The sequence below is a fragment of the Perognathus longimembris genome, chromosome 17 (assembly GCF_023159225.1).
Source record: "Perognathus longimembris pacificus isolate PPM17 chromosome 17, ASM2315922v1, whole genome shotgun sequence".
Classification (NCBI taxonomy): Eukaryota; Metazoa; Chordata; class Mammalia; order Rodentia; family Heteromyidae; genus Perognathus; species Perognathus longimembris.
Window position 1 is genome coordinate 28,436,379 of NC_063177.1, and position 10,863 is coordinate 28,447,241.

The following is a 10,863-nucleotide window of genomic DNA, read 5'->3' on the forward strand; positions in this document are numbered from 1 at the left end:
ACATAAACCATAATCCATGCATTTATATGTAAGATTTTTTTCTCACTTCAGACCATGCTGTCCTATGCTCAGATTTACCTCTGATTCCTTTTCATACCTGCTACGCCCATCATCTTGCCACGTGAACCACAGACACCCCTCCCTATCTACTTGAATCAATTAATGGAGGAACAAATATGTCAGCATGTACCCAAGACCACAAACCTTACCAACCTGTGTGAAGAAATGGTGAGATGATGCAAAATAGAGAGTAAGGATTTAAATGAACAAATGCTTCATGGCAGGAGTTAGAAGACCCACCCAAGCTTTATTGCTGAAGGGAGAGAAGTAGGTGTTAGAAGAAAGTATTATGTACAAATTCATGTGTAAAGATGAAGGGGGGTCAGAGGATGGCTCAGTTGGTAGAGTGCTAGTCGGTGAGAAAAAGTATAAAGTATCGAGTTTGAGTTCCAGTCTTGGACCAAGAAAAAGAAAAGAAAGATGAGGTAAGGAAGCTGGAGTGATTAGTGCTTCCCACCTTTTTCACATAAATATTTCTCTAATGATGTTTGTTGACATTGGCTATTTCAAGGAGAATCCAAAGAAGCTCAAAACAAAATTTCTGCAAATGTCCTATAAAACACATATCCTTGGACACTCTTTAGGAACATTTTAGGAATTGTGGCTTGTAAAACTTTAATGGAGCTGGAACTGTGGCTTGCCTAGCATGCATGAAGCCCTGAGTATAATTCCTCAGTACCACATAAACAGAAAAAGCCAGTGGCTCTGTGGCTCAAGTAGTAAAATGCTAGCCTTGAGTAAAAGAAGCTCAGGGACAGAGCCCAGGCCCTGAGTGCAAGCCTCAGGTCTGGCAAAACAAACAACAAACAAAAATACTTTAATGGGCAAGACCAATGTTACAATAAAAGATACAGGAAAACAATTCTTCAGTTCACTAAGCAAAAACTCTAGAACACACACTTGAAAACACAAACAAAAGAAACTTGTGTTTTTAGTGTTAAAACCCATTTCTTTGGATTACAATGTTTTTTTCAGGAAAATGTGTCCTGAGGTTCTTCTCTAGGAAGACAGAAGAACATGGAAAGATCTCTCATCCATGGTTCTCATTGGATACATTGAAGGACCACAGCGAAGGCACTGATATTCTTCCAAGAAAAGTGAACACTTATTTTGTAAAAAGCATCACCACCAATCTCTATAGAGAACTATAGAACAGAATTGTCACTTCAATGATCTACGAGGGATTGCAATACCAAAAATATTGTCATGTTTATCTTCATATATATCCTTAGGTATGTATGTAGAAATGATGCTCCAAGAAGATGCTCTTGGTTTATTCTGTGATTTCCCCCAACTCAACACATATGACAATTTGAAAAGCATCCCCACGGGTCACTGGGAGCCCCTGCAAGTCCTTCGGTGGGAAGGATGTGCTGAAACAGGGGTCAAGTGGGCTTATTCATGCACATCAGAGAAGGAAGTGCAGAGACAGGCAAAAGTGGGCAGGCATTTCCTGAGGCATTGTGAAACAACACAACAGAGGTCAGTGTGCTCTGTCTCTGGCCTTGTGTCCCTGCCCTACTGCATCGCCAAGGTTAAACTGCATGGGCAATAGCTTCAATGACATGGGTTCTCTTTGAGAAAACTCTGATCCCTGATCCTATACCCTAACCCTAACCCACCCACTTGGTTGCTGACTACTGAAATGCCAACGGCATATTTCATTATCTTTGGTTTTTATTCTGTTGGTCATGGGGCTTAAACTCAGGGCCTGGGCACTATCCCTGATCTCTTTTGCTCCAAGCAAACACTCTACCACTTTGACCCACAGCTCCACTTCTGGTTTTCTCATGGTTAATTGGAGATAAGCATCTTACGGACTTTCCTATGTGGGCTATGAATGAAGATCCTCAGATCTCAGCCTCCTGAGTAACTAGGATTATAGGGATGAGCCACCAGTGCCCAGCTCATTATCTTACCTTATGGCATTTGTCCTTATTAAGATTACAGCCATTGTTAAGTTACAACATAGTGCATATGTCTGCTCCTAATACATATCTTCCCCTATGGCTCAAAATGTTTTTTTTAAGGATTTTTCAGGGCTCTTTATATAGATGGATTTGAGTTCATATGTAGATGGATTTTTCAAGTGTTTCTTTGCAAACTAGCTCCTACCATTTCCACCACTGGTGGCAATAATAATCATCTATTGTTATTGGAGTCATTTTTCATCCTAGTAGTAAAAGTTTATGGAGTGTTTGTTATGTGCTGGGCATTACACTAAACATTTTATAAACACTATCCTATTTAAGGCATCTAAAGGCATGCTACATACTATGAATTACCTCCACTTTACACCTAAGTAAACTGAAGCAGAAAAAGATCACACCAAGAATCAGTTGCCACGTGAAAATTCTGAACCAGGGCTGATGGACACAGAACCTTCTCTCCTCACGACATTCCTTTTCTTCTTGCTCGGGCTCTACACTGATCCTGGCTCCTCAAGTTCCAGCTCAGTACCCCACCCAGATTCTTCGGATCCTATTCATCTATCTGAATTCTACTCTTCTTTGGAGGTTCAAGAGAGATTCGAAATGCTTCTGTAGCATTTCTATGAACTGGAATTTCTCCACAAGGGTTGAGAGATGTCTCATGTGTGATTTCAATAAAAGTCCAGTTCATTGCATACTACAGAGTGTCTTGTGCACACAGAGCCCATTACATAAATGGTCTCCAATAGAATACTTGGTAGTTTGAGAGTGGATAGAATCTGAGAATGAGCCAGACCATTGACAATTGAGAAAAGCAGCCACTCCATGAACAAATGAAGTTTAAGGGACAATGAAAGGAACTGAAGAATCCTAGTTCCTAACATGACAATGTTTGTGGATCTAGGAGCATCCTCTTTGCAAGGTTAGCATTCTTTCCACGAATTCGTAAGAATCTTGGGGAATGCTTCCTCTACCTATGTGCACAGAGAGTAGATTAAAGAGTGGTTCTAAACAGAAAACAAAAGCAAGAGACATGAAGGAGGGATGTGTGTATGCCTGGGTGGGGAGGATTCCAGATTCCTTTCTGTTGTTGTTACTCATCCGCGTCTCCCATTAGACTTTGTTCTGAAGAAATGGGTCCACATAGGACTGAGAGAGAGGAGGTGAGAAGGGATGCAAAGTGAATGAAGCATGTGGTCATCTTGGGAGCAATTGTAGCTTTTATTAGACACCAGATTTAACAGCAGTGAGGGATATGGTGGAGGAGTGGCCACATGTGAGAAATGAAAATCTGGAGTGTGCGGGAGAAAGGTAGGCAGGAGAAGGAGGAAGGTGGAGGAAGAGACGAAGATGAAAAGGGAAACAGCAGAGGGTGGAAAGTGTGAGAGTAAGACCAAGTTGTGTTTTCTGCGAGGTGTGGGAAGAAGCTGCGGTAGGGATGTGGGAGGCCAGGGAGAGAACAGTATGTCTATATTCTGCTCTCCCTACCACCCTCGGTCCTCAACTCTGCCCAACACACAAGCCAGTATGGCAAAAACCAACTGTCCTCAGCTCTCAGTTCTCCAGCATTCCTTCTATTTTCCCCATGCTTGCTTGGCAGCGGCTCTACCACTGGAGCCACGCCTAACACTGTTTGGTTGTTGTTTTACCTCTTGTTTATTTTAGTTATTTTTCGATTATGGTCTTGCACTTTGGGCCCATCGCCAGCCTCACACTGCACTCTTCCTGCCTCTGCCTCCCACAGAGTTCTGCTTCCAAGCATGAATCACTCAGCCTCGCTTGGTTGTTGAAATGGAGTCGTGCTAACTTTTTGTTCACGTTGGCACCTTTAACCATGATCCTCCTGCTCTCTACCTCCTAAGTAGCTGGGATTATGGACATGAGCTGCTGTGCTCCTTCCAGCATTCTTGCCTGGTGATGAATCCACACCTTCCTTCCAGCCTGTGTGTGTTTTACAATGGGTTTGCTTCAGGGTTGACTTGACTGTGGGAAAGACACCAGAGCTGGCACTCACCTCCAGCCCCAAGTGGCCAAGTTGACTTTAGAGCCTTCCATCTTCCAGGCTATCCTTCAGCAGCTCCATTCTCCTCCTGTCCTCATTCAGAACATGGACATCTATAGGATTGGCTCTAAGAAAAGGGCCATTCCTCAGAGGACAAAACTTGAGCTTAATTCCTGAAAGCAAGCTGAGCTCAGGCTGATGAGGAAACAGGAGCAATGGGAGTTATTAAAAAAGTGCATGCGTTGTTGCATCAGATGCACTTAATCACTGAGAAGCTGTCTTGGGGTTAATGTTTGAGTACACATGCTAGGACCAAGATAAAGAATAGGAGGGAAATCAATTCCCAGTGGGGATAACAAGAACCAAAGCTGCACCATAGACATGCTAGGATTCTCCTTCTCCCATCACCACATTAGTAGGAAAATTCACCTACGTCCTAAGTCCACAGTCCTGGCCATCCCTTTCCAGAGTAAACCCTAAAGCCTCGCTCACGTGTTTTCTCTCATCCCAACTCCTGATCCGCTTTCTTCACAGCCCGAATGGTCACCTCAACATATATGGACTAAGTTCACACTCAAGATACAATTCACATATTATAAAAATGTACCATTTTAAGCCGGGTGCTCATGTCTGTAATCCTAGCTACTCAGGAGGCTAAGATCTGATGATCGTGGTTCAACCCAGATCAGCCACCAGAGAACTGGAAGTGGTGCTGTGGCTCAAAGTGGTCAAGCAGAAGAGCTCAAGGACAGCACCCGGGCCCCGAGTTCAAGCACCATGACTGACCAAAAAAAGCACCATTTTAAAATATTCAATTTAATGAGGTTTAGTATATTGATAAGCTTGAGTATGCGTCATCAATATTTAACACCAGAACATTTTCATCACCCTGAAAAGAACCCTATCTTGTGTCTTTCATTTATGTCTTCAAGTAGCATACTTCACTCCTATTTCTTACTAATATTACATTGAATGTATATACCACTCTTGTTTAATTATTTGTCAATTCATGGATGTCTGAGTTATTCCAGTGTTTGACTACTATGAATAAAACTTCTAGGAAAGTTCACGCACAGTATTTTGTACGGATTTAAGCATTCATTTCTCTAGGTGTACACCTAGGTATGGAATTGCTGGGTTTATGGCAACTATGCTAACCTTTTGAGGAAGGGCCAGACTGTTTTCCAAAATGAATTCATAAATTTACATTCCTACCAGAAGTTCGTAGAATTAAAATGTCTTCATGTCATCGCTAGTCCTTCTATTATTTGTCTAGTTTCCTAGTGGAAATGAAGTAGTATCTTGTGTTTTTTTCCACTTATATTTCCTTAATGGTCAATGATATTAGTCTTTTTATATGCTTATTGGTAATTGTGTATCTTTGGAGAAATATCTATTCAACTCCTTTGTCTAGTTTTCAAATTGAGTTTCTTTTTTGTTGTAGCTGAGTTTGCAAGTGCTCTTCATAGTGGTGACAATAAGCCCTTAGACGATGTGTAATTGACAAGTATTTTCTTTCTTTCTTTTTTTCTGTAGGTTATCTTTTCAAATATCAAGATGTGTGTGTGTCTTAAGAATGTGTGCATGCACACTTCTGAGATGGTGTTGCTATGTTGTCCAAGCTGTCCTGGAACTCATTATGTACCCTGGCTGGAATAAAATTCACAATCCTTCTGCCTCTGCTTCCCTAGTGCTGGGATTCCTTGTGTGCCACTATACCTGGCTGCTTTTACATTATTAATAAAATAATTTGGATCACAGAATATCTTAATTTTATGAGATCCAATGCTTATTTTATTGTTGATTTTACAATTTGGGTGTCCAATTTAAGAATCTACTGCAACATCTGAGGTGGTAAAATTTGTTCCTAAGTTTCCTTCTAAGGGTTTTATAGTTTTAGCTTTTATACTTACTTAATTGATTCATTTTTAGATAATCATTTCATATACAGTCCAACTTCACAGTTTTGCATGAAGTTGTCAGATTAGGCCACTTCTCTCTTTTGAGAAATTATTCTCCACTGACTGGCCTTGCTAAAAATCAGTTGGTTTATTTATGGACTCTCAATTCTATTCCATTGGTCTGCATCTGTATTTTTTCCCAGTCCTAGGCCTTGAACCTAAGGCCTGGGCACTGTTCAAAGCTAGCACTCTACCACTTGAGCCACAGTGCCACATTCAGCCTTTTCTGAGTGAGATAAGAGTCTCACGGACTTTCCTGCTCAGGCTGGCTTCAAACTGCAATCCTCAGAGCTCAGCCTCCTGAGTAGCTAGGATTACAGGTATGAGCCACTGGTGCCCAGCTATATCTTTATTCTTTTTTTTTTTCAGTTCATGTCAGATATGTAACATGCTTGGGAAGATGGCCTAGTAGTAAGTTGCTCATCTCGTATACATGAAGCCCCTGGGTCCGATTCCTCAGCACCACATATATAGAAAAAGCCAGAAGTGGTGCTGTGGCTCAAGTGGCAGAGTGCTAGCCTTGAGCAAAAAGAAGCCAGGGACAGTGCTCAAGCCCCGAGTTCAAGCACCAGGACTGGCAAAAAACAAAACCAAACAGATGTGTAACATGCCCACATCATAATAACAAGGTTTAGAGGAGGCACATGTCACGTAAACATGTGAGAATCCAATCATCATGCTTATAATAGTACCACATTGTTTTGGTTACAGTAGCTTTGTAATTAGTTTTGAAATTGGAACATATAAACACTAATTTGTTTCCCTTTGTCGACTTTTTTTTTTCTACTTGGGGTCCTTTTCAAGTATATATAAATTTAAGAACTGGCTTTCTGCCAAAAAAAATTCTACCAAAAGAAATTTTTTTTTTTTTTTTTCCGAAATGCAAAAGAAAGGCTTTATTTAGGCGAGCTGCAGCCTGGACCTCGTCCTACACACCGACACAGCGGAGGTTAGGAGGAAGGCCATGAGCAGAGTTTTATTTTTATAATTTTTTTTTCAAAAAAAAAATTTTTTTTTGGCCAGTCCTGGGCCTTGGACTCAGGGCCTGAGCACTGTCCCTGGCTTCTTCTCGCTCAAGGCTAGCACTCTGCCACGTGAGCCACAGCGCCGCTTCTGGCCATTTTTTCTGTATATGTGGTGCTGGGGAATCGAACCTAGGGCCTCGTGTATCCGAGGCAGGCACTCTTGCCACTAGGCTATATCCCCAGCCCCTCAAATTTTTATTATCAAACTGATGTACAGAAAGGTTACAGTTTCATACATTAGGCATTGGATACATTTCTTGTACTGTTTGTTACCTTGTCCCTCATACCCCCCTCCTCCCCCTTTCCCTTTCCCCCCCTGAGGTGTTCAGTTCACTTACACCAAACAGTTTTGCAAGTATTGCTTTTGTAGTTGTTTGTCTTTTTTTACCCTGTGTCTCTCAATTTTGGTATTCCCTTTCAATTTCCTACTTCTAATGCCAGTATACACGGTTTCCAATATACTCAGATAAGATTACAGAGATAGTGTAGGTACAACCACAGGAAGGTGATACAAAAACATCATCAATAATAGAAGCTAGATACAGATGGGACGTTGAAAGTAGTTACAACTGTGATATAACAATCGTTTCCATAACATGGAGTTCATTTCACTTAGCATCGTCTTATGTGTTCATAAGGGTATAGCTATTGGGCTCTTGTGATGCTCTGCTATGACTTGCCTAAACCTGTACTAATTATTCCCAATAAGGGAGACCATAGAGTCCATGTTTCTTTGGAGCCAGACCCAAAGAAACAAAAGAAATATTTTTTTAAAAAGAGCCATTAGAGTTCCAACTGAAATTCTATTGAATTTGTTGATCACTTTGAGGGTTATTTTCATCTTTGCAACACTAACCTTTCCAATTCATAGAAATAGAATGATGGTGTTTCCTTTTTCAGGTTTTCATTAATTTCTTTCAGCATGTTTTATCATTGTTGTTTGTTTTGATCATTTCCTTCCTTTCTACCTTCCTTCCTTCCTTCCTTCCTTCCTTCCTTCCTTCCTTCCTTCCTTCCTTCCTTCCTTCCTTCCTTTCTTCCTTCCTTCCTCTCTCTTTCCCTCTGCCTCTCCCTCCCCCCGCCTCTTTCTCTCTTTCTTTCTGTCATTTTGCCAGTCTTGCAGCTTGAACTCAGGGCCTAGGCACTGTTCCTGAGTTTCAAGGCTAGCACTCTTATCACTTGAGCTACAGCACCACTTCCAGCTTTTTGTTTATGTAGTACTGAGGAATCAAACCCAGGGCTTCATGTATGCTAGGCAAGCACTCTACCACTAAGCCATATTCCCAGCCCCTTGGTCATTTTTTAAACACACAATCTTGGAAGTGGATGTGTGGCTGAAAGATAGGGTGCTAGCCTTATACAAATAAAACCAAGAAATAGTGAGAGGCCCTGAGTTTTTGTTTTTCCAGGCCTCCCTCTTGAACTCAGGGCCTGAGCACTGTGCTTGGCTTCTTTTTGCTCAAGGCTAGCACTCTGCCACTTGATCCACAGTTCCACTTCTGGCTTTTTCTATATATATGGTGCTGAGGAATCCAACCCAGGGCTTCATGAATGCAAGGCAAGAAAAGCACTCTATCACTAAGCCATATTCCCAGCCCCAGGCCCTGAGTTTAAGGCTCAGTATCAGCATCAAAAAAGAAAGGCAGGCAGGCAGGCAGGCAGGCAGGCAGGCAGGAAGGAAGGAAGGAAGGAAGGAAGGAAGGAAGGAAGGAAGGAAAACAAAGAAAAGAAACAAAAAATTAACATAAATGGAATTGTTTACTTAACTTTCTTTCTTGACTTTTTGTGTGTTGGATCTTTGACCAAGAAACCTTGCTGAATTTATTAGCTCAAATATTTTTTGTGGAATATATATTTGCATAATCTACAAACAGTGATAGTTTTACTTTTTCCTTTCAAATGTGAATGTCTTTTATTCCTTTTCCTGCTTAATTGCTCTGGCTAGGACTCCTAATACAATTTTTAAAAATAGCAATGACTAATGTGAGAACCTTTTGCATCTTACCTTAAAAGAGGAAAAGCTTTTAGTCTTTCACCATTGGTCAAAATGTCACCTGTAGGTTTTTCACAAAAGCTACTATTCTATTTCTAATTTTAAGAGTGTTTTTGAATCACGAAAGTATTCTAAATTTTCTTTCCAAATGTTTCTGTGTTTTTATTGATATAATTATGTGGATTCTTTATTATGTTATTTGTGCTATATTACATTGGTTGATTTTTTTTTTTTTTTTTGCCAGTCATGGGGCTTGAACTCAGGCCTGGGCTGTGTCCCTGAGCTTTTCTGTTCAAGGCCAGTGCTCTACCACTTTGAGCCACAGTACCACTCCCAACTTTTTCTTTTTAGTTTATTGGAGAGAAGATTTGGCTCTGTTTTGCTTTTCTGAGCTTGAAAGTCATTGTTGTTGCTTAGTTGAGCTCTTTGATTATTTTTAAATTCAGGCATTCATAGCTACAACCTTTCCCTGAGCACTGCCTTTGCTATACCCAAAGAGTCTCACAAGTTGTGTTTTCCTTTCATTTGATTCTAGAAACTTGCTGATTTCCTTCCTTATTTATTTAAAGACCTTCTATGTCTATTCTATCTAATTTTGCTTTGAAATTTGTTTTGTCAGATATGAGAATAATACTTCTACCTACTTGCATGCTTTCCATCCTTTCAGTCTAAGCCTATGTTTGTCTTTGCCTTTACAACAACAAATGATCAGGTTTTGTTTAATCCAATCTGCCAGTCTGTATTTTTTTGACTCAAGAATTAAGCCATTAACATGCCTATCAATACTAATTCTTTATTACTCAAAGTCGTGAAGTAATTCCTGCCATTTTTTATTGGCTTTGTTGTACTTTATTTTTCCTTGCTCCTAATTTGCCCATCTTCTCATCTAGTGAGATGCATTACTTCTCAAATTTTCATGGTGTTTATTATCCTCTACTTTGTGTGTAAAATTTAGGTATCTTCTGCAGTGCTGGTTTAATAGTCATGAATTGGTCTAGTTTTTGTTTATCATGAAAAGTTTTTATTTCTCCTTCAATTATGAAGGAAAGCTTTGCTAGGGCAGTATCTGGGTTGACAGTTACTATGTTTCAGAGGTTGAGAGTCATTATTTTATGCTTTACTTGCTTTTAAAGTTTCTGGTGTGAAATCTGCTGTTATCACGAAGGGGTTGGCTATAAAGATGACTTAGCAATTCTCTCTTGCAGCTTTTAATCTTCTTTCCTTGTGGATGCCTAATGTTTTAACGATAATAAGACATGGAGAGAGATTCTTTTCTGGCCTTGTGCATGTAGAGTCTTAAAAGCCTCTTGTAGCTGAGCAACCATCTCTTTCTCAAGATTTTGAATGTTTTCACCTATTTGTAAATATACTTTCTTCTTTTTCGTTTCTTTTCTTTTTTTTTTCCTGGCCTGGCACTGTTCCTGAGCCTCTTTGTGCTCAAGGACAGCACTTGAACCACAGCACTAATTCCAGCTTTTTCTGAATAGTTTATTGGAGATGAGAGTCTCATGGACTTTCCTCCCTGGGCTGACTTTGAACTACTATCCTCAGATTTCAGCCTCTTAAGTAGCTAGGATTACAGGCATGAGCCACTGTCTCTTCTCCTTTTATGCCCATGATTCACAGGTTTGGTCTTTTAATAGCATCCCAGCTAAGTTGCATATTTCATTCCCACTTCTTTAGCATTTTTCAGATTTTTCAGATTTTCTTTAGCATCTGTTCTATTTCATCATCCACCTTGTCTTCAAACCCTGAGATTCTGTCTTCAGTTTGATTCTGGGTGCTAGAATGACTTGAACTGAGTTTTTTGACGTGAGCTTTTCATTTTCAGAATCTCAATTTAATCCCTGCCCCGCCCCCCCCCCCATAATTTCTTCTATATCATATTGGC

General features: G+C 40.3%; 1 non-coding gene across 1 annotated transcript; it reads right to left on the reverse strand.

Moving 5' to 3' along the window:
- Positions 1–6,546: 6,546 nt before the first annotated feature.
- Positions 6,547–6,655, reverse strand: LOC125366622. The gene has a single exon (XR_007213914.1). It is a non-coding gene; the product is annotated as a small nucleolar RNA U13 (small nucleolar RNA).
- Positions 6,656–10,863: the final 4,208 nt, after the last annotated feature.